The sequence below is a fragment of the Globicephala melas genome, chromosome X (assembly GCF_963455315.2).
Source record: "Globicephala melas chromosome X, mGloMel1.2, whole genome shotgun sequence".
Lineage (NCBI taxonomy): Eukaryota > Metazoa > Chordata > Mammalia > Artiodactyla > Delphinidae > Globicephala > Globicephala melas.
The window spans coordinates 9,052,588-9,077,557 of record NC_083335.1 but is presented as its reverse complement, the minus strand read 5'-3'; the positions used below and the strand labels follow the sequence as shown (position 1 = coordinate 9,077,557).

At 39.1% G+C, this 24,970-nt stretch overlaps 1 pseudogene; it reads left to right on the top strand.

Annotated features, from left to right (window-relative positions):
- The first annotated feature begins 207 nt into the window (after positions 1 to 207).
- Positions 208 to 24,970, top strand: part of LOC115849478 (heat shock-related 70 kDa protein 2-like) — an 87,788-nt pseudogene continuing 63,025 nt past the window's right edge.

The following is a 24,970-nucleotide window of genomic DNA, read 5'->3' as shown; positions in this document are numbered from 1 at the left end:
GGAAGATAGCAAGTATCAATGATAACAGTTAATATCAGAAAGACTTATCTGCATGGAATGGAAACATCTGTTTACCAGCCTCAGTTGCCTGACTCTTTGGGTCTCCTGTCTTTGGGGATCCCATAAGTACAAAATCTGTTTTTCTCTAGTTAAGCTGTTTTATGTCAATTTGATTATTAGAACAGCCAAAGATCCTATAATGGAAGAATGGAAAACTTTTCCTGTCCTGCAGTTTTGGTGCCCAATGTGGGGCTCTACACTGGCTGGACGCTGCTCACTTTGGGGCTGCTGCAGCTGAGAGATCCTGGGACTGCTGACAGGAACCAACAGAAGGTAAGAATTCTTACCATGACAGTCTCTTGGATCTCTGCCTGCATGGTCTGGAGGAAGTGAGACTGGTAAGAGTCCTTTTCTCTCTCTAAATTTAGATTAGCAGGAGAAAATATTTGTGTGAACTAGTTTCTTAGGTATAGCAACTCTGGTAAAGATTTGTTATGAGTCCTCTTGTTTTCTATTGTTCCCTTTCCTCCCAGAGAAGGTCTTTGTTTTCCTTTGTCTCTGTCTTTTGTGACATTTGTCATACCGTAGGGTAGAACACAGGCATAGGTCCTATAAGCCTGTTGTTCAAGCTGGCCTCAGAAATTGGTAAGTTCATGCTTCCCACCAGATCGACATCTGTTTAGACAAACTTTGGAGTAGATGCCCTGTGTAAAACCAGATGAGATTTTCCTTTCACCTTGTTCTGTGTCCTGAGAGCTTGGCCTTATGACGAGTAAGAATATTGTCTCTGGTTTCCACCAGCCAGAAGATGCAAGTACCAACTTCCATTTTGATGGCCAGTCGAATCCACTGGGATTCTGAGATGCGAAGTCACACAGCATTCTCTTTGTTCGGCTGTGTCAGCTGTCAGGAGAACTTGTCGTAAGGGGTCCTGGTCCACAGGGGACCTTTGTTGTCTCAACCATCATTGCCTTGTAGTACTGGAAAAGTCCCATTCCAGTAGCACCCACCGAATGTCACAGATTAGTGGGTCTGTGATTGGGGGTGTCTCACATTCTCATGGGCAGCTGCAGACACTGCACTACACCATTCTTAGCACGTAACAAAAGTCTTTGCTTTCTTAGGCTAACCTGGGAATGAACTTTCTGGATCTTGTGAGGGCTGTATCTTTTGTACTTTCCTTTGAGATGCCTCTTGGGTCCATGTTAAGCCATATAGAGGCTTATTGATTTGAGTCACTATTGAGATTAATATAAGATCCTAGTTGTCAATGGCCAGACTACGGATGCCTTGAATTGGCTGTATTTGAAAGAAAACAGTTTTTAGAGAGCTCTCATCCTAAGTATCTTATTTGTACCTATGGAAAGGCTGAATTAAAAAGTGGACACATGGGGCTTCCCTGGTGGCGCAGTGGTTGAGAGTCCACTTGCCGATGCAGGGGACACGGGTTCGTGCCCCGGTCTGGGAAGATCCCACATGCCATGGAGCGGCTGGGCCTGTGAGCCATGGCCGCTGAGCCTGCGCGTCCGGAGCCTGTGCTCGGCAACGGGAGAGGCCACAGCAGTGAGAGGCCCGCGTACCGGAAAAAAAAAAAAAAAAAAGTGGACACAGGAATATAATGGCTGGTCTTAGGGACTCCGTTAATAAGATGAAAGAACAGAAATTAGAACAAAAACTAAAGTCCACGTCCAATGCATATCGTCCTTCTTAAAATCCAGCCCCATCTCCTCAGCAAATTCCCTTAGCTCCCAGACTCCTCCACCTTCCCCAGAAAATCCCTTAAAAACCCAGCTGCCTGTTTTAGCCTCCCTTTCCCTACAGGATTTACAGAGAGCACTCCAGCCTAATCTCTAGGCCCAGGGTATACAGTTTACGCATGTAAAGGGTGAAAGCCATTAAGTAAATTTAGCAAAAACATGGGGATGGACAGTAAGACTCACTTTCTCTGCCAGCTTCAGGCCTTCCTGTGCAATGTTCTTTGTGGATGTATCCTGGATTCCCTACGACAAAGAATTCACATCCTCTGGACAGCAATAGATCTTTTAAATTGTACAGCCCTTTTACCTCCACTTTTAGACGATCCTACCAAATTTAGAGAGGAATTAGAAATATTAGTGGCCATTCACAACCCCACTCATAAGGACCTTAATTGGCTGCTGAAGGATATTTTTCCCAACCATAATTACACTATAGTTAACAGACAAGCCAGATGGCTTCCTGGGGGAAAACATCTCTCACAGAGGAAACCGATGACCAGAAATTCTCCCAGGCCCTCCTACAAATGATCAGGAAAGGAATCAGCTGGAAACCAATATTCAGGGGCTTATAGGAGCAATAGTAAATACTTCCCCTCATCTAAGGTGGATTGGTCTAAGGTTAAATCGTACACGCAGAAAGAAAGACAGCATCCAAAGGCCTTTGTTGAATGCTTATATAGACTTTTCAATGCATACTGCATTAAACCCCAAAGTTCCAGAACATAGAAATCTTTCCATTTCTGCCTTAGTAGGAAATTTTCTCCCTGAAATAAAAAGGCAAATTCAAAATAGTATAGTTGGGTGGGCTAGTCAACCTCTAAGTATTATAATGGAAGCAGCTGCCCAATTCTTTGAAGGTAGCTTGCAGAAATGAAGGAGGAAAAAAGGAGTTAAAATCAACAATTCTTGGTTTGCAATTTGAATCTTTAGAGGAACAAAAGCATAACTCTGAGAGGAACTCAAAGACCCCCTCAGATCCTTTCCTATTTGCCTCCAGACATTTGCAGATGTAAAAAATCAGGACATTGGAAGTGCAATTGTTGTGCATGTAAGAAAAAGAAAGAAAAATTTAAACAGTAATTCCCCTAGACTTCTGATAGTGGACCAATATACCCCCAAAACGCCTAGGAGAAAACGTGTATTCTTTCTTTGTCCCTTGAAGGTGTAAATCTTACCATGTCTTTGAAATATAAACACCCCAGGCGATATCTAAACACTGCCCACACTTAACCTGAGACTGAAAAAAAAACGAAAGAGAAGCTTTTTAAAATACAAACTGCTATAAAGGCTCCCTTGCCCAAATCTAGTCCACAGACTCCATAAGATTACTTGTCAAAGGCAAATACAAATCCTAAAAGTCTTCTCTACAAATTGTAAAACGCTTTAGCAATTTGAGCTGGTAAACTTAACCTATTCCAACTGCCAGAAACATAATTTGGATCTAATTGTGGTTTATAAACTAGTGAGTTTTGTATTATTGTACCTGATTCATGGCTAAAATTTTGGAATGGAAGCTATAGGGTCTCTGTGTCCATCTGTGTGTTTACATGTCTACGGATGTATGTTACATGTATGTGATATTTTACTACCTGTGGAAGGTATTCTCAAAATTAATTGGTAAGAGATTGCTACTTAATTGGCTTAACAATAAGCACTTATGAATTAAGTATTCCTAAATCTCAGAAATATAGAAACTAACCCAAATATTTTTCAACTTCATGTAGTATAATCTTTGGTAAATAAAAGCTAGTTTAAGTTTGGTTTAATTAACATAGGTATGCCTCCAGAGTTATCAGCATTAAATATGCAGATAAACAACTTTTATTCTACCTGAGTTTACTAGTGAAATAAGTTTATGTTATCTGTATTATAAAATTTGTCTGCAAGAACGGTAGCTTGGGATGATTGCTGACTTTGACTAGTGTCTAATAAAGTTTTCATGGGTAGTCTAAACATAAATATAGGGAGGAAGTGATTTTAATAGATGTAAGTGGGATGAGAGTTTTTAGGTGAACTTTTCAACAATAATTATGTTTTCTGATACGTTTACTTAGTTTCTCAAATCTCTTTGGTAACTTACACCCTTAGAGTTTTTCTAAGTTAAGCTAAATGATGGAAATTCATTGAATTTAGATCACTTCCTAATAAGATAAAATGCAGAAACATTAATTACTGAACATAGGTTTATCTACTTTTGGTTTCTTATTACATTATCACAGAGGAACTAAATACATTTGGGTCTCATAGTAAACGTGTTATGCCACATTGAAAATGTGTACTATGAGGAAGTGTATGCTTCTAGAAATTATGAAACTTAGTCACAGAACTTGCCAATATAAAGAATGCTGGTATAACAGGCAGTTCACAATTGCTTACTTCTTACTTTTCACCAGAAATTAAGGTTTCTAAGGTTTAAAAATTCTAATTCAAAATTTAATTAATGTGTATAATTAAAACGACTAGAAATAATAATGGAAACAAGTTTGTATATGAGGAAGGTAGGATGGTTTTTTTTGTTTTTTTTGCGGTACGCAGGCCTCTCACTGTTGTGGCCTGTCCCGTTGCGGAGCACAGGCTCCGGACGCGCAGGCCCAGCGGCCATGGCTCACGGGCCCAGCCGCACCGCGGCATGTGGGATCTTCCCGGACCGGGGCACGAACCCGCGTCCCCCGCATCGGCAGGCGGACTCTCAACCACTGCGCCACCAGGGAAGCCCGGTAGGATGTATTTTTGACTAAGAAGGTGTGAGGTATGGCGATGTATTTTTGTTAAGGGAAAATGAAGTTAATTTGTCCTAATGTAAAACTGGTAATTTCAGAGTGGGAAAGAGGATAATAAAGGACAAAATTGTATAGAAAGTTGGGAAGAGAGAGGAAAAGAGAGAATTCTACCTGTGTAGTCAAGTTGGCTAAAACTGAATTGCTATTATAAGGGTTTTTTAAATAAGCTTTAATATCAGTAGTGTGCTTATGTAATTTTCCTTCATATACTAATAGGACAAGGGTATTTTTTTACTACTGGTCTGCTTTTGATAAGAGATTATAAAAGATTGTTTTTACCTTTTAAGTAATCTACCTAGAAAACAGAGATTCTGTGTTTTATCAAAATAATTTTCTGTGTTTCATGTTGCCCTTTTCAGATCTTTGATTACCTAAGAAAACTGAGCCTTCTCTATTAAGAGCTAAAGTTGTTATATATATATATATATATATATATGACTATGTAACTTTCTGTATTTGCCTGCAAAATCTTTAATTTTCACTTTGGTTAACTGGATAACTACATATTGTTTCACAGTAACTATGATCCTGTCTAATCAAGTGTTTTAAAACCTTTTTGATATTTTTGACAAACTTCCCCAAACTCAAATTCTAAATGAAGTCTTTTTTACCTCGAAGTGACTTTGGGGTTTTGCAGAGGGTCCCTGGAACGTCTCAAAAGATTTGTTCTCTCTCTTTATTAAAGAATAGAGACGTTATGCTAATTAGGCTTATTTGGTGTATTAAATTACATGGGAATCATTGTCAAACAAGTGATGATAAATCTTCTTAAGTTATATTGTATGAGTGAATGTTGTTAATACAACTGTTCTCAAAATTGTATGAAATTCCTAAAAATCTGATATGTCCTGGTATGTTATCACTTGTAATTCTAGTTATTATCTTAAAACGTTTTGTATCATAGAAATAACCAAATTTCCTTGTCAATCGCATTATAATGAACTCTCATCTGATCTTTAACCATTGCCATTTAAAAACCTTATGTCATTTACAGACAGTTATTATTTTATACTGGTGCTTTTGCAAAAGTATTCCTGCAAAAGAGTTTCATTTTCAGACAAATTCATGGAAAGGACTCTGACAAGTACTCTGAAATACAATATTCTGATGACTTTCTGATCATACCACTGAATTTGGTAAGAAATTACAGAACTCTAATGAAAAAAAAATGATGGCTTCATAAAACTGCTAACAAAAGATCAAGATCTATACGAGTTAATTATATGGAACTGAATGAACTGATTATAATTTTTATGACTTTTTATTTAAAACATCGTTGGTTCTTTAATGTTTTGTTTTGGTTTTTGTTTTCCAGATAAAGGAAATATTTCCTCTTAAGCTATCTATAACTTACAGCAATTTAGTGAAATGTATCTTTGTGAACAAAGGTAAAATGTTTATCTTTTTCTCCCTACCTGATCCCTCCAGAATTTGGAAACTCATAATGAGTTTTTTATTTTCATGGCAATACAGTTATTTGCATAAGTTCAATAAGAATCTGTTCTCCTTATGACAGGATACAATTGGAAACATTGGTTATATTACCAAGGATTTGACTGGAATATCGTATTTGAGAGGGATATGCGTAGGCTCACATATGACCTGACAGCTTTAAGGAACTAAGATTGACTTTATGGAGCCAATAAAGCCTTTTGGAAAAATCAGGCCTGGGAACTTGCTACAGGGTTCCCAGCAGCCTTACCAGGTTAGTAAGTAAGGTCACTTCCTGCAAGCCCAGGGACCTCAGGATATTCGGGGGACCTTGTGAAGAGAGGAGTTAACCCAAACTTATAGGTATTTCAGGCCTTAAGTGTGACGGTGAGTGCTTGGTTTGGCTTCCTAGCCTGAGATGATTTTAAGAGTTCAATATGAGATTCCTTATGAAAAGCTCTAGCAAGGCAGATTTAAGAGTCTATAAGGTTAAACACTATTATTGCTGTACTTATGTAAATAATCTGGACAACTTTATTAAAACTAGACTTAATTTGCAAGCAAAATTTGTCTTATTGTGGCTATCTTTGATAGAAATGGGGGTAATTGTAGAGAGAAACATCTTCCTCCCCTTCGAAGCTCCAGATACCTACCCCCTTCTCCTTAGCTCAGAGTAGCATCTAAGCCTCAACTGCGTGTCTTCAGGTCTCATGTCTTTGGGAATCCCATACATATGAAGTTAAATTTGTTTTTCTCCTGTTAATTTGTCTTATGTCAATTTAATTATTAGACCAGCCAAAGAACCTAGAGGGGTTTTCCGCCCCTCTATCACTTATCTACTTGGGTCTTTAATGGTTTGGATAATCTCTATATATATATTTAGGATATTAATCCTTTGCTCTTCGATTTTATAGACTTGTGCATTTGGCCAAAAGAAGTAGCAAAGCTCTAGTCCGTACTTAGAAATGCCAAACATTACAGTTTCCTAGGGAAAGTACTTCTGGGAAAATGGTACTGGTGGGAATGTCTGGTGGTTGGTATATTTTCAGAAACCATACTGTAATTTCACACACAAAAATATTTCTCACTGCAGAGTAGGTTGGTATCAAAATCTGAGCTCACCTTATGTTTAATTTATCATTGTTCCTCCACTGTTCTCTATGCAATGCAAATTTACTCATAATACTATTCTCAAGACTGCTTCTAGCTTGACTACTTTTTCCAAATGAATAACACTAACTCACCCAAACTGTTGAGGTATTTGGCTATTTGTGAACAAAGACCATGTGGTGTACAATTACTCATATGTGTTTTCTGTTCATTCATTAGGATAATGATTATGAATAATGTTTTCGCCCAAAATAGGTTTTTATAAAATTCTCAGAAAGTCATCTTCCATCATTAATTTATGGTTCAGTTTAAGTTAAAAAGTATAATCATAATATCTTTGATTACTAAAGTCACAATAGTATTCCCTTTGGAACAAACACCACAGCATCACTAGACCTGTTGATATACCTTTCTGGAGCCCATAGAAAACTCTTATCTCCAGGGAGCATGGAGGTAGAGGTGGGAGATATTTCAATTTTTTTCTCGAATTGGGAATGTTCTTTTGCTTTGTAGTTGTCTGACATGCAGTTATATCTCAAATTCCCGCCTCTACCTCCCATGCCAACCTAGACAGAACTGGAAATAGTGGTGACTGTGGTTGCAGTGGTGGTGGCTGGGCATAAAAGAGGCTGTTCATCCTCTCAGAGACAATTGTAGTGATGGATCTAGATTCCCCTACCCTGCTTTTACATCCCTTAGAACATTTTTACTGGAAATCCAATAGGAAGTGGAAGGGATTAGATTATCATCACAAATCCTCATGGAAGTTTCATTTTAGAGGGAAGTTTAATTTCTGTAAGATTTACGTGGACAGAAACTGCCACAACCCAATCGATCCTATTTCTGAGGACAATTTCCACGACATTTTTTCTAGTTTAGAACATTAGAATATGGTTATTTTTTTTAATTATGAAAGCAGTAAATGCTTATAAAAATTTTAGCATTTCTAAAATGCTAAAAGGTATAAAGAGATCATCCATAACTCTGTGCTCCAAAAGAATATTATTAACATCTTGGTAAATTTGATTCATGCCACAAATATTTAATGGAACACCTGCCGTGTGCCAGGAACTGATTGGGCAATGGAGGTAGATCAAGGAATAAAACAAACAGAACCCCTGCTCTCCTGGAGCTTACATTTTAGAAGGGGAGAAAAACAATTATTAAATAAAATAAATGAATAAATAAAATAATGGCAAGTAATAGTAAGCATTGTGAAGAAAAATGTACAATGTAAGGGCAGTAAAGAGTGGTGTTGATACAACTATAAATAAACAGACGGAGAGTCTAAGGACATGATATTTGGTATTGGAGCTGGATGAAAAGAAGGATGCAGCTCTGTGAAGATCAGAGGGAAAAGCATTCCAGGGAAATGGATTGCAAACCCTAGTGAGGTCAAGGTGGCTGCAGCACTGAGAGACAGAGGATGGTGGAGAAATAGGCCAAAAGAAGTTTTTATCTCATTGTAAAAGTGATAGGAAGACATTATAGTGTGTTAATCAGGGGAGAAAAGTGACCTGATTTATACTTAAGGAGATAGAATTGAGTGACATATAAGATGCCATCATGCTGGAACTTTCCGGAGTTGGATTTCCTGTTTGCTGGATCCCATCTTTTTCTTTTTTGGTCTCCTCCCTTATTTTGGTGTAGCAAATTTTCCATAGCTTTACTTTTTAAGGTGAAAGGAAGTTAAATTTGAAGGCACTGCTTATCTGAAAATATATTTACTTCCCTCACACTGTTGATTGATATTTTTTCTCGATGGAGAATTCTAAGTTAATATCATTTTCTGTCATTTCAAAGGCATTGCTCCATTATCAATTAGCTTCCAATAATGCTGTCGAGAAGTTTGATGGCACTATAATTCCAGATTCTTTGTATGTAACTTACTGTTCCAACCCCTCTGTAAACTTTCAGACTTTTCTCTTTATCCCTGGAATTCTGAAATTTCATGCTCTGCCTTGGTATGGTGGCTTTATCATTCAGTGTGCTGGAGAAATGGCAGAACTCTACAAATTATAATCTCTTGTCTTTCAGTTCTAGGAATTGTTATTGTATTTTTAAAATATGTCTGGCCTGCCTCTTTTTTTCTTCCTCCCTCCCTTTCTTTTCTCCCTCTGTCCTTCCCTCCTTCTCTCTCTCTGTAACTCATTATAATTTGGATATCTTAAATTGTTTCTCTAATTTACTTATCTTTTTTTTTTTTTTTGTCTACTATGTTCCCGATCTTTGTTTTAAGCTCCATTTTCTGCATGATATACTGATCCTTTTTTTTTAATTTATTTTTATTTCTTTATTTTCTTTATATTTTTGGCTGCATCGGGTCTTAGTTGCAGTGTGCAGGATCTTTCATTGCTGCACACAGGCTTCTCTAGTTGTGGTGTGTGAGTTTTCTCTCTCTGGCTGTGGCACGCAGGCTCCAGGGCACGTGGGCTCTGTAGTTTGTGGGACGCGGGCTCTGTCGTTGAGGCATGCGGGCTCAGTAGTTGTGGCATGCGGGCTTAGTTGCCCCACAGCATGTGGGATCTTAGTTCCCCGACCAGGGATCGAACCCTCATGCCCTGCATTGGAAGGTGGATTCTTTACCACTGGACCACCAGGGAAGTCCCAATATACTGATCCTTATTGCCCAGTTTCTACTAAGGTTTTAAAAAATTTGGAATCATATTTTTGTTTTCTAAGACCATTTTCTTTTGGGGGGCAATATTTCTTTTTTAATATTATCTTGCCTAATTTTATAGATTTAATATTTTATCTTATTTATCTGAGATTGTTAATGATGAGTTTTGCTCCTTAAATTATTTCTCTTTCTTCTTTGTTTTTTCTTATGTTAACTTATTAAGGTATCTATCTTGCCTTTGGAGAATTTTCTCAAATGTCTGTTGTCCTTTGGCCGTCTGCATATTTGAGAGTCAGGCGATAAAAATATATTTGGAAATTCTGAGCAAATACATTGTGCTATTCACTGGTAGACTTCAGTGTGGTAGATGCCCACATGTCAGGACCTGTAAGTCATTTATCCAGAAATGGATATTCTAATCTTCCCCCTTGGGATCTAGCCTAGAATCTGAGAACTGTGCTGGTGGAGGGAGATCAGATATATATATTTATCTATGTTTTCTTATGTTCCTTAATGACTTGATGCTTTATGTATAACTCTTTAATCCATTTAGACTGTATGATAATATAACGTATCATACATATCATAACATAATCTAATCTAATCTAACCTAACATAATATAAATCAGTTTCCATGTATGTATAGTCTAGTGGCCTCAGACATAGAGCCTGTGTTTGAATCTTGGCTCTGCCACTCACTAATCACATGACCTTTGGCAAGTTACCTATTCTCTCTTTGTGTCAATCTCCTCTCTGTAAAATGAGGATAATAATAGAATCTATTAGGTAAGGTTGTTGTGAGTATTATAATGTGTTAATACATGTAAAAAACTTAGAACAGTTCCTGGCATACAATAAGCACTATCTAATGATTAGTTATCATTATTAATTACTTTGTATCAGTATCAGAGTGTTGTAATATTACAACCATAGTGTTTTAAAACTTGTGGAAGAAGAATTAGGCTTTTCTCTGTGGCCTCATTGATAAGACTACAACTAAACAAAGGAAACTTTGAGGAGATGAATTTTTATCAAAATAAGGAAAAGAAGGGCTTTTCCAAACATTCTAAGTGCCCAAAGATGGAATAGACCATATCAAGATTTAATGAGGGCTTCCCTGGTGGCGCAGTGGTTGAGAGTCCGCCTGCCGATGCAGGGGACATGGGTTCGTGCCCCGGTCCGGGAAGATCCCACATGCCGCGGAGTGGCTGGGCCCGTGAGCCATGGCCGCTGAGCCTGCGTGTCCGCAGCCTGTGCTCCGCAACGGGAGAGGCCCCAGCAGTGAGAGGCCCGCGTACCGCAAAAAAAAAAAAAAAAAAAAAAAAAATAATGAGTTTCCTGTCAATGGAAATGTTCAAGAGAATGTTTGTGAACACTTTTGTGGCACTGTTAGAAGGCATTCCTGGTAGTAAAAGACTAAATGCATTGAATGAACATTGAAGCACTTTTTAAAATGTGATATTTTACAATCCCAACACTGTAATCAGAGAACATGAATGCATCAGAAAGGCAGAAAAATCGGTGTCAACTTGACCCTAGTTTTTAATGACTCTACAATTTCGACCAGGCAAAAATAGAAGGTCTTTGTTAAACTGTGATGGGGTATCGTATAGAACAGAATTGAAATCACATGCCTACAAAGTAAGAATTATGGAAAAGCAAGTTTAAGTATGAAGAAAATATAAGAACTTAGCTAAGTTTTGGGATGTCTAGGCAAAACTGGTTCAGGACCAAAGGAAATTAATTCAGATTCCTCCTACTCAGTTTTGTTTTGTTTTGTTTATTTTTTTAGGTTCTCATTAGTTATGTATTTTATACATAGTAGTGTATATATGTCAATCCCAATTTATATAATTTTAATAAAATGAATAATCAATGTCATTGTAGTAGGTATTAAATATAATGTTATGCGTGGGTGGCCAATGGTTGTGAAAAAGATAGTGTCGGGGAGAGGAACTTTCCCCCTCCCCCCCTCTTGAGTTCTTGTGGCTGGACTAACAAGAAAATTGACACAAGACAGATTAATAGGAGAAAAAGAAACAATTTTTAATTTGGGTACACAGAGGTCTAATAGAAATTGGTCCTACGAAGTGGCCAAAGCAGGCAGTTTTTATACTTTTTAGACAAAGAAACAATAAATTTGAGAGGAATTGAGAGGACAAAGAAATGTAGGTTTGGGGTGCTAAATTAGTGAAGACTCTAAACAGAGTTTGGGCTTAGGGTAGTCAATTAAAGAAGTGACAAAGTTTGTTTCTACAGAGGCTTGTAGAAAGATGTCTCTGGTGCTAAGGGTGTCCTGCTGCTTCCAGATACAGGGAGTGCACCTTTCACATGGAAGGTTTATCTCCTGCTTTCAGGGAGACAGCGAAGAGGGTCAGAATGTCCCTCTTGCGTACGTCTTTTCTTAAGTAACGTTAATTTAAAATAATCAATATGCCATTGAGGCATATTTTGGGGCAGCCTGTCCTGGGCCTCAACAATAGAAATCATTTAAACTTGAAAGCAAAATATCTTTCCTGGCTTAATATGAGCAAGTGTGTTTGCTAATGCTCTGAAATTGAGTTCTTTCCCAATACTTCAGTGTTGAGTTATATTATTTAAAGACACCTTCATCTCTAATTTTATATCTCTTAAATTTCATTTTCCTTTCAAATAATTACAGAGTTCTGTTAACAATAACACTCACAGTGACTGTTCTGTGTATTTTAAAGATCCTAAGTAAATACTGAGGAGATTGAAAGAAAATGACCCGCTGGGTGCCTGTGAGAAAAGTAATTCACTGGGAGGGAGGCATAGGCTTTGTGTTGTTTTCCCAGCCCTAGCTCTTTCTGTGTACCCAAAGACACACATTTATGACGTGCTTTGTTTAGGTACCAGCTGGAATCACAGAACCAGAAAGTCTTGAAATGAACCCGGAGACCTAGGCTAGGAATGAAGGTAGAGGACCTAAGACAAGAACACGGTTTTTGGGATCTGCACATCTTTTTTGGGGGGGCCGTGCGGTGCAGCTTGTGGGATCTTAGTTCCCTCACACACCAGGGATCCAACCCAGGCCCTCGGCAGTGAAAACGCCGAGTCCTAACCACTGGACCACCAGGGAAGTCCCGGATATGCACATCTTGACTGAGCAATCTTGAGTATGTGCTTAACCTCGCTGAGCATCAGTTATCTTTATCTGTAACATGAGGATAATAATGCTGCCATGGGGCTGATGGAGGATGCTAAGACACGATGTATAAAGAAGCATTTGCATGGAGCCTAGCACATAGTAAGCTCTTAAATATTTGAACCATGAGAAGTCAGGTCAGTCCCTTTAAGACTTGGGAAACGGGATGGGATAGGAGGTCTTGTGCATAAAAGAAAGCACAAACCATATCTCCCTGCCTGGCAGAATTACAGTGGTCTCCCCTTGTCGGTGGGGGACACCTTCCAAGACCCCACCCTCAGTGGATGCCTGAAACCATGGAGAGTACCAAACCCCGTACTCATAGACTATAATTTTTCCTATAAATACATACCTATGCCAAAGTTTAATTTATAAATTAGGCACGGTAAGAGAATATCTGAATTGCACGCATCACTACCTTTGTGCTTTGGGACAAGTAAGTAAAATAAGGGTTACTTGGACACAAGCACTGCTGATGCTGCTCCAGTCAGTGTGATACCTGAGCCAGCTACTAAGTGATTAACGGGCAGGAACCGCTGGACAAAGGGAAAATTCATGTCCCAGGTGGATGGAGCCAGTTGGCATGAGACTTCATGAAGCTACTCAGAATGGCGTGCAATTTAAAACTTACGAATGGTTATTTCTGGAGTTTTCCATTTAATATTTTCAGGCCACAGTTGAAACTGAAACCATAGAAAGCGAAATCACGGGTAAGGGGGGGACTACTATACTCTGGCTCTCCAGGTATAAAAATCAGAACCCCAATCATTCTCTCTACTCTCCCTCCAGCTCTCAATATTCCTGCATCTTCCCAGGCCTGCTGGAGGCAACTAAGCCACTCAGTGGCAACCTCCTCATCTAACTTCACTTGCTTCCTGGATGTCCCATGCCTTTTCTGGCTCACATCAGGACCTGGATTGGGCTTTATCCTCCAGGTAAGTATTTTGGGTTGTCCCTCTCTAAACCCTTCCCTACTTGCCCATCTCATGCTCTCTGCTTCTTGATAAACGTGTGCTACACTGGGCCATAGGTACTGAGCTATTAGATAGGGGGGCAAAGCCATCTTGGCACACAGTCTAAACATCAATACTCTCTGTTAAGTGTGGCGATATGGAAGCACACATCTCCCAGTCTGTGAAAATAGATTCATCAGCTTCCACCAATACTGAATTGACCCTGATAGATGTCTCTCATTGTATTATAATTCAGTGCTATAAAAAGTCATTTACAAACAGCCCAGTTGCATAACATCAAGGGGATGGTAACGTAAATTATGGTATACCCACATGATGGACCATTGTGCAGCTATTAAAATGATGTTTACAGAGTTTTTAATGACATGGGAAAGTGCTAATGATACAACGCCTAGTGAAAATAGGCTACAGAAATATTCCACATAATATGGTATAAAACCATCTAAGAAAATATGATAGATATGTCTGTTGCTATATATAAAATAGTATAATTTACAATATTAGGGACACATATACCAAATGTAAAATGTATTTGTTTAAGCATGCATATATGTGTATAAATATATATAATGTATTGGAAATAAACATGATGTTAACAGTGATTATCTATAGGTAAAGGAATTACAGGTGATTTTTTTTTTAGTCTATAAATATTTTTCTTTTTCCCCTTTATGTTCTACAATATACAAGCAGTGGTTTTATAATCAGTAGAAAATAAGCATTCTTTATTCCAAACAGTTATCATAACCAAACTTAATTATGTTTGAGCTGTGAAATTAGTTCATTACCTAGGTAGTTGAGATCTGAATCTCTGACTGCATTTCATCTTGAGTACAAATGGTTTCCTTAGACTGGTAAGGCCAAATGGAGAAGCTTGATTCTGTAAAATGTGGTTTAAAAATATGCTAAGTAGGGGCTTCCCTGGTGGCGCACTGGTTAAGAATCCGCCTGCCAATGCAGGGGACATGGGTTTGAGCCCTGGTCCAGGAAGATCCCACATGCCGCGGAGCAACTAAGCCCGTGTGCCACAACTACTGAGCCTGCGCTCTAGAGCCCGCGAGCCACAACTACTGAAGCCCGTGCACCTAGAGACCATTTTCTGCAACAAGGGAAGCCACCGCAATGAGAAGCCCGCGCACCACAACGAAGAGTAGCCCCTGCTCGCCACAACCAGAGAAAGCCCACGCACAGCAACGAAGATCCAACACAGCCAAAAATAAATAAATAAATTTACATTAAAAAAATATGCTAAGTAGCCAAACTGGTCTTGAAGTGGGGGTTTCAGTAAGCTGAATAATGACCCCTCCCCAAAGATATTTTCCATGTCCTAATCTCTGGAAACTGTATCACTTTATGTGACCAAAACAAAAAACCCTACTGTGTAGATGAGATTAAGTCAAGTATATTGAAATGGGGTCCTAATTGCAATCATACATATCCTTGTAAGTGGGACTTGAGCGGAGATTAGACACAAACAGAAGAGGAGACGACAGTGTGACCACAGGGGCAGAGACTGGAGTGACATGAACACAAGCCAAGTTATGCTGGCAGCAGCAAGGAACGGAAGAGCCTCTGGAAGGAGTAGGGCCAACACTTTGATTTTGGTCCAATGAGACCGAGTTCAGACTTCTGACCTCCAGAACTGTGAGAGAATAAAATTCTGTTGTTTTAAGCTACTAGTTTGTGATAATTTGTTACAACATCCAGAGGAATTGAATACATGGTCTTAGTGACATGCGTGAAACATGGCCCCTGGCTATAAAGATTTCATAGGCTAGGAGGGTAGGGTAAGGTATAAACAGAGAAAATTATACTATGTTGCTAAAGGTGACTAACTGACCCTGTGAGGTCTGAGAAAGTCATCCTAGAGGAGAGGTGATATTGGAGCTATGTCTTGGAAAATTAGTACGTAAAAGTAACGGATTTGCAAACCAATTTTATGGGATATGAGAACCAGCCCTTTGAGGGAAATGATTTGTGGTTTCAGTCCCATTTGGGTAGCACAGTGCTTAATTGGTGGCAGTAGTGGTTTGGACACAATGAGGAGGCTACATAGCAGGAGATAATGTGTTTTGTCGTTGCTAAACAACTAACTGTGAGACTCTGGGCTAGTCGCGTCTTTGATCTGTGCATCAATTTCCATATATATAAAATGCGAAGTTTGGACTAGATTTCTAACGGTCTCTTGCCATTCTAAATTTCCTTAAGTCTGTGTTTTGACAACACTGTAGAAGTGAAAATTGAGAACTAGTATATATGGACTAGTAAATTTCAAGTATTTATAAGACTGAGATAAGTGTTCATAAAAATTCAAATTACAAATTTAAAGTACAGAGTGTATTGCTCTGAGAATGGATTTATGTGACTGTAACTCCATGTAAGTATTTGCACACTTATGCAACACTCAGACACTCAGAAGACATAGACATTCATTGCATAGTATTGTGTTTGCCAAATTTTCTACGATTAAAATGTTTATGTTAAATTCAAATAGACTCCTGGTCCACATTTAAATACTAGAACTATAGACACTGAATTGGGATCCAGGGGAGGGAAGATAAATGAGAGAAAAAAAAGGTTAGCACTGGGTGAAAAATGTTTTTTCCTCTTCATGTCTCAGTGATGGAGTGTGAGGTGCAGAGGCTGGAATGGTTTAATCAACCCAGCTTCCTAAAAAAAACTTGCTGTGATTCTTTGCTGAAGCCTTAATAAGAAGGCTAAGACTGTCCCCTAGGGTAGCAGGTGAGATGAAACAACCTTTGCTCATGACAGCACTACAGATCATTGGCAGGACTGACTCAGTGTCTCAAAGGAGCAGGCAGGCAGACGGAAATTCAGAGGATATATCCAATTTCTCTTTTCTACTAATCTCAGGAGGAAGCAAGCTCACAGTCTGTTTTCTTCATTGGCATTATGACCAGTCTTCTTCTATTGGACCATCGATGACATTGCATCCAGTGCACATATCGGCACATGAATCTGAAGTCACCTGTAGGGGAAGACTTCCCCGAGGAAATACTCCAAGCAGACTGTCACTTCTGTCAGGGGAAGGGAGAACTGGGTGTTGCACAGTGTGAGCTATCAGGCAAAGACAATGATAAGACTGATGGGCCAGGTGAGAAGCAGCTTGTGAGGAGAGAACTACACCTATTTTCCTGTTGCTGGAACATAAACTGTGGGACAGAGACTGGTGAAAATTGAAGCTGGAGAGCCCACCAATGGCCGGGTCACAGAGCCTTTTGTGTTTCTAGCCAGGAAGCTTGGATTTCAACCTGCAAGCCAACGGAGAACCTTCGAAAGTAATGCTGACATTTGAGTCAGATGGACCACTAGCTGGAGGGATACCCACGGAGTAGGAAACCATTTTGAATTCCACGTGTAGATAGTGCTAGGCATCTTACAAAGCTTACTAAAGCATCAATATAATTGATAAGGGAAATAATAAAAGTACACGTCAAGCAATTGTGTAAACGAAGGGCTAGAGCAATGGCTCTGACTTAAGGCAGGGAGTTGAGGGTAGATTTAAGGGCCGGGATTTCTTCTGGTTAAGGTTTTTGTGCCAGCACTTCTTGCAATTCAGAATTGCCTGAAGACAGGTTCTATTTGTCGTAAAGGATCATGTCCTGAATTAAGGTGAAGTTCCCTAGTAGGACTTTTTAAAGTGTCTTTCCTTATCGCCTTGCCTTTGGTCTTTCTTCCCTTAATTCCATTTACACTCTTGATCTGATTTATCTATCAAAGCACAACTATGATCATGCCCTTGTTACAAAACCACCATTGACTCACATCACCGTTTAACCACCGCCTAAAAATACAAATCTGGATTTTCCTGTCCTCACCTGTCTGATTCCCAGCTAAGGTTCTCACATTATCTCTATTATTCCTTTTCATACATGTTTCATCCAAACTAAACAACTCTTTGCTGTTTTAACATCCTGTGTGCTTCTGACCACGGTTGTCAGGAATGTCCTTGTCATGTGCGCACATGCACCTTCTATCATCTCTCAGGGCCCAGCTCGGGTGTTTGCTCCCCCGTGATGCTTTTCTTGATCCATCGGATAAAATTCAAGCTGGATGTCTTCTCTCCTTCCTCCACCCTCTTCATGCTATTTTGTCTATGCCTATCTTATATTCCTTGAATTTTCTACCTTGTGTTGTGTGTCGTGATCCCTCATCTAAGCTTATTGACAGAGAGGAAAGGGGATCTTATCATCGTAAACTCTATTTTTTATGTGGTTGCCTCTGCCTGGAATCCTTCTCTTTCATCTGGAGAAGCCCTGTACACCTTTTAAAGCCTATTTCATTTATTATGTCTCCAACGTCTTTTCTGATTTCCTTTTTCCCACCATAGAAAAATTTTCACCCACCCTGGTGCCGCTATAGCATTTTGTTCATTCCATTACTCCTAAAATGTAAGTGTTAATTAAATTGTAGAGTTCAGTTCATGCGTGTTACTCCTTTTTTTTTTTTTTTTTTTTTTTTACTTCAAGTCAAATTCTGACAATAAAGAACAACAGTATGGAATCTGAAAGCATGGGCTCTTTCCAGACATGCAAAGATACCACAATTGATGTCTTTTGTGAAAGTGTCAGCAAATCCATGAGTGATGCCAATATGCAGGCACATTAAGCCCTGGCCGTTTGATGGTTTGATGGTTATTCCACATCTCTTTCTTCTGATTGGTCATGTCGAAGCTGTCACACCCAGGATCCAGCAGTGCGGCAACTGATCATCCTTCTTTCCTCATCGATGCTCCTGAATGTCGCATACTGACTCTGTAACAATTTCACTGAAATTAGGATTAAATTAATTCCCATAGAGTATGTAGACTCATTTTATCAAGAGGCTTTTTTTTTGGTACGCAGGCCTCTCACTGCTGTGGCCTCTCCCGTTGCGGAGCACAGGCTCCGGACACGCAGGCTCAGCGGCCATGGCTCACGGGCCCAGCCGCTCCGCGGCACGTGGGATCTTCCCGGACCGGGGCACGAACCCGTGTCCCCTGCATCGGCAGGAGGACTCTCAACCACTGTGCCACCAGGGAAGCCCAAGAGGCATTTTTGATGAATATTTTATGCAAGTGCCATATCTATATAGATTAGTGTCAGATGAGGGGAAGGACTTGAGTCTCAGACTTCAGTTTGCATTAGACACTCACTTCAGGCATGATTTGGGGGCTGGAAGCTGGGTGAGGCAAGGGAGGCATTTACCTAAGATGCAGAATTTGAAATGGTGCAGGAGTTGTACCTATATTTAAAAGCTTAGCATTTTTAAACAGTCGTGTTTATGATTAATTTTGATTTTTTAAAATACTACATTAAAATATTGTTTATCTTGCTTACTGAGTTTTGAGGCATCCTCCCTTAATTTTGCATTTAAGGGGAGTGCCTCCCTCACCTTACACTAACCCTGGCCTTTCTTGGTTTATAGCATAGACATACTAAGGCTTACACTCTTTGGTCTGCCTCACCCCTGGACCTTCAAAACCAGGTGACTAAGGCACACATCAGGCCTGATAACACCTCTGCACGGTTTGTCAAGATCAGTGTATTCAATGTATACTTTTACTCATGAGTATCTCTTGATGAGCTACGTCTCATCATGGGTCTCTGGTTGCCATATTAACTTAACTGAGATACCCAAACAGTTCAGATTGGTAGACTGCTTCATTTGTGAAACCCAGAGTGTGTTTCAGCAGATAGTGGGAGCTAAGGGATGGTTATATTTGTGAGAACTTTGTAATTCCTGCGGAGGAAGGGGACTGACTCTAAGTAAGTAAAATAATTTCTACTTTTGGTATAGTCGTCTGTAAGACATGTATTTTGCTTAAGAGATTAATTCCTTATAAGGAATTTATTATCCATCCCTACTTTTTGTTTTATTGATTCATATGCATTCAGTGGTATTAGGTAAGGCACACTTTTAATCTCTGAAGACTGTGGCATGTGATGATGGACCTTTTCAACAACCTCTGCTCTACAGCACAGTATCTAGCTACTTAGGAATGAAAATTAATACGAAGCACATGAATTCAAGGGCATCAGTCTAAATTCTCAGGTGAATTTCCCCAGTGCCTTTAAAATCTAATAATATTTCACACAGTACAAGCTCCCACAGAGCTTTCCACTCCAGCTTATTAATCATCAGCAGCCTATGATTTTTCTTACACAGCTTATAACCTAACTCTGATAATGCTGGGAAATGTCATAGCAGCTAATGTTTAATCTTCAAGTACTTTTTTATTTGAATCAGATACAGATTGTAGTTTGCTTTTTTGGAACTTTAAGCATAACCAGAAATTTATATTTTTATATACAGCATTAATGTCAGCAAAAAGACTGAGAACCAGAAATTGTAAGTATCCTTGGAAATTACAAGATGCTTTAATTTCACAGATGGGGAAACTGAGATCACAAAGGTAATACTGTTATTACAACACATTCTTTTTTTTAATATTTATTTATTTTGGCTGCACTGGGTCTTAGCTGCGGCATACGGGATCTTTTAGTTTCAGCATGAGGACTTCTTAGTTGCAACACGAGGGTTTCTTAGTTGTGGCATGCAGACTTTTTAGTTGTGGCATGTGGCTCTTAGTTGCAGCATGCATGTGGGATCTAGTTGCCTGACCAGGGGTCGAACCCAGGCCCCCTGCATTGGGAGCGCAGAGTCTTACCCACTAGACTACCAGGGAAGTCCCACAACCCATTCTTCTTCTCCTTAGATATACTTAGATATACTTGGGTGTGGCATGTGGCTTTATTTGATAAAAAAAGTATGTGGATGTAAATATATGTGTGTGTGTGTGTATTTGTTTATACTCATCTACCCGATGCAGTCTTCTTGTCTGTTAAAAATAAGTGTCATCATGTGGTGTTGGGCCAAGTACTATGTACAATGATTTAAATGGACAAGATTTCTCTAGGCTTTTTTCCCCTTGCTCTTTTAAATCACTTTTCATGTCTTCTTCAGTAAATTTTTTTCATTTCTTCTTTCACATGTAATTATTTCTCCTGATAATTAGGATTATTTGAGTTTTAGAACAAAATATAGGTATTGCAAAGGGGAGAAAGGAGTAAGATAAAGCAGAATGCAAGTTTTTTAGTTAGGCTTTGGGAAACATATAAAGACATTTGAGTCAAAAACACCAGATTTTTGGAACTGTAATCTTATTCCATTTCTATTTGTTCTACTGGGGAGCACTGAGATATGGGTGAAGGGGCTGGAATCAGATCAGACTATCATTCCAGAATCTGCTATCTTCTAGCCTGAATTTGTCTTGCTTAAGACTTCATTGTTCAAAACCCCCATGCCTTTGGAAGGGTGCCTATCGTTTATGGAGGATTTTCCATTCGTTAGGCTGAATGAAAAATAATTCATTCAATACTACTTACTCAGAATTTGAAGGACTGGTATATAATAGTGTACATGACTCTTAAGGAGTTACATCCTTATGGAATAAGCAACACTCCCTAATAGGGAAGTTCAACCCCTGAGTCTTGGTTTATGGAAAACCCCTGAGTCTTGGTCTATGCTAGCAAGGAGCTATACATAAATGCTTCTCATATCAGACAGCGTGCAATTTTATGGCCTGAAAGTGTAGGAAGAGCAGTGAGCAACAGGAGTATCCTGACAGTTGAAGCCACAGTAGATGAAGGAAGTGATTAATGGTGGCTTGTATAGATGTAGCCTAAAGATACATGAAATCATTAATATCATCACATGAAATTCTCCTTCATGGACACTTTTAAAAGGCTTTGCATCGTTGAAACCATGATAGAGAGATGTAAACAAAGGCAGTAAAGTGCTTTTGGATGGTTCCCCTGTGAATATACTCGACGTGTGAATTAGCACACAATAGATGCACACAGCCAACATCTTTCCTCCAGGCACTGAGGGTGCAGAGCGTGTGAAGTGAGGCTCTTTCTATTTTTTTTCTTTTAACACCCCAGCATTTGGTTAGTCTGTTGGTGAGGCCTCCTTGGGCATATTATTAACCACCTACTGCTCGGTTCTCTAGGAACTTAGTAGTCAGGAGGATGAGAATGCAGTTATAAAAACCAGGAAACTTGACAAGATGAGATACTAGCAAAGGCTTCTGGCTCACTCCTACAAAATGTACCTCAGAGAATCCATGGAAGGGAGGGGAAACAGGTGTTTCAACCATGATCAATATGAACTTTTTTTTCTCAAACCCACTGACACGATTTTTCCTTGCAAGACTTTTGGTCCTATCTAAAATGACCATGTTACATTTGGTCCACAAGACATTTGGTCCGTAAGACATTTGGTCCAAGCCAAAAGGTCTTTGATATTTGGTCATATTTGGTCCTGTACAAAACGTCCATGGAGACATTTGGTACACACCAAAAGGTCCTTGATATCTGGTCCTATCCAAAACCTCATGGACGTTTTGGACAGGACCAATGTCTGCTAACTGAATTTTGAATTATGATATACCCTCTCATGTATTATAAGTTGATATTTTAAATTTATCTTTATGAGTTTACACAGTTGTAAAACGTTTAATTCTTAATATATTGTAAGTATTGTAAATACTTACAATAAAACTGTTATCATGCTTCTAAATGGAATGAAATGGAATCTAAATGTGAGCTCAGTATGTTATAAAGGGGAAACCATTAATCATGGGTAAAGGAGGATGGTTTAGTAAATATTAGGAAAATAAGCTTTTTATATGGAGAAAAATAGAGCTGATTTCTTGTCCACTGCCATATATAATGTGGGACTCTGGATGAATTAATGATCTAAACGTGAAAGGTAATACTACAAAGTTAATAGAAGAATTTATAGATTATTCTTATTATCTAGGGTTGGAGGAGGAATTTGCTATGGGCTGAATGTCTGTGTCCCTTCAAAATTCCCTGTGTTGAAATCTAATCCCCAAAGTGATGATGTTTAGATGTGGGTTCTTTGGGAGGTGATTAGGTCATGAGAATGAAACCCTCATGAATGGAATTATTGCCCTTATAAAAGAAAACCCAGAGAGCTCTAGCTCTGTTTCTGCTGTGTGAGGCTACAAAAGGAAGTCAGCAGTCTGACTGTGGAAGAGGGCCCTAAGCAGAACCTGATCTCAGACTTCCAGCCTCCAGAACTGTAAGAAATACATTTCTGTTGTTTATAAACCACGAGGCCTATGGTATTTTGTTATAGCAGCCCAAACTGACTAAGACGGAGTTTTTAAACAAAACTCCAAAAGCACCAAGTACAAGGCAAAAACCTGATGAATATAATTATATTAAAATGAAGGATTTCTCTTTAACAAAAGACATCATGGACAATATTAACAAAAATGTGACAGAATGAGTCAATACTTGCAATATCGAAAACAAAGATGAATATATAGATTATTCAAAGAACTATTCCAAACCAACAAGAATATAAAACAGTAACCTTGATTGAAAGATTGGCAAAGGATATGAACTGCCTTTCTACAGAAGTGGAAACACAAAGGCTACCAAGACTATGAATCAGAGAAATGAAAACTAAAAACAATGACATATTTTTCTTCTGTTAGACTGATGAAAGGTATAGAGCGTGATCATACCAAGTGTTTGTGGGAATGTGGGGAGATGGGAACCCCCATGTCCTGCTGGTGGGTGTCTAGACCGGTGCAGTCATTCTGGAAGGCAAACTGTTGGCATTTAGTCAAAGTACAATAGAGATACACACAGGTCCATGCATGGATGTATACAAAGTTATTTGTTGCAATTTTCATTTTATTTTTTTGCTGAGGGAGGGATTTGGCTGCAATCTTGTTCATTATGGTGGGTGTGCCAGAGAGACAGAATGGACTAAGTCTACATAGAGCAAAATGTCAAGTGAAAAATGTAAGAAAGAGGATGAGATCTATTAACCCAATACCACTTACATAAATTTAAAAATACATGACGTACACAGAAAGATACACTGTTTACAAGAATAAAGGGATATATGTTAACCCCATTACAATGGTTATCTATGGTGGGAGGAGAACAGGAGGGCAAACTGGGGATAAGAACGAATGAATATGTGTAAAATCGAGAAAGGATTTACAAAGACTAATAATTACAATGTTTCATGAATTGAAAAATACGATTAATGCTACTCTTTTCATTTGAGATTCCACTAACAGGGATGTGGGGAGTCTCTGAGGAATTTGGGACCTGAGTCTTGCCAGTATGTTCTCTTTCAATCGTGTTGCCCTAGTTGCCTCTGCTACCATGCCATTTGGGGGGGCACTCAAATCAATGCCTCAGTGCAGACACAGCTTGTCGACTAATTTTAATAAAAATGTAAATATGAAGCTGCCATCAGTTCTTTTAAGCTTCAACTATTTTGGGTAGAAAGCATGGCAGAGTGGAAAGAGAATGGACTTCAGAACCGTATACACACACCTAGGTTAGAGCACAGCTCTGCCATTTATACAGGTGTGGTCAGGGGAAAAGCACTTAACCTTTCTGCATCTCATTTTTTCATCTGTAATATAGGGCTAATGATACCTATTTTGTTGAATTACGAGGATCAGGGATAATGCTTATACAGTGTTTGGCCATCAAGAAATGGGGGGTGATATTTCTGTTGCTGCTGTTGTTAGCAGAGATTATTCTATAAGACCCAGAAATGTGCCAGCAGTAGACTGCCCTGCTTTGTAAAATTTATTATGTGTTTTAAACAGTAATCAAAACAGCAAATAGAATATTTGAGCCCAATAAAAGGGAAGTTCCCCTCAATTCAACATGATGTGCTCTTATGGTACACCTACTACAGCCTCAGTACAGCGCTAGGGACTGGAGTCCGGGGTGGGGTGGGGTGCGGAGCAAGTAAGTAACAGGAAATAGCCGTAGTCTGGATCTTTGTCTTAGTCCAGCGACACTGACAGATACACCGGGTGATGAACGTAATGCAAAATAGACTCTGATTATAAATATTTATGGCTCTTCTTTCTTTTGCTGTTCCTGTGATCTTCTCCAAATGCTGCTTTGCTCTGAGTGGTGGTAAGGCTGCTTGCTGTAGGCAACAAATTCTTTCTCTAAACAAATATTCTGTGAGTGCCTATTCTGTGCTAGTCCCTGGGATAGATTTAATGATGAACAACCGAACATTCTACCAGAAACAGATATGAAATATCTCGTTCA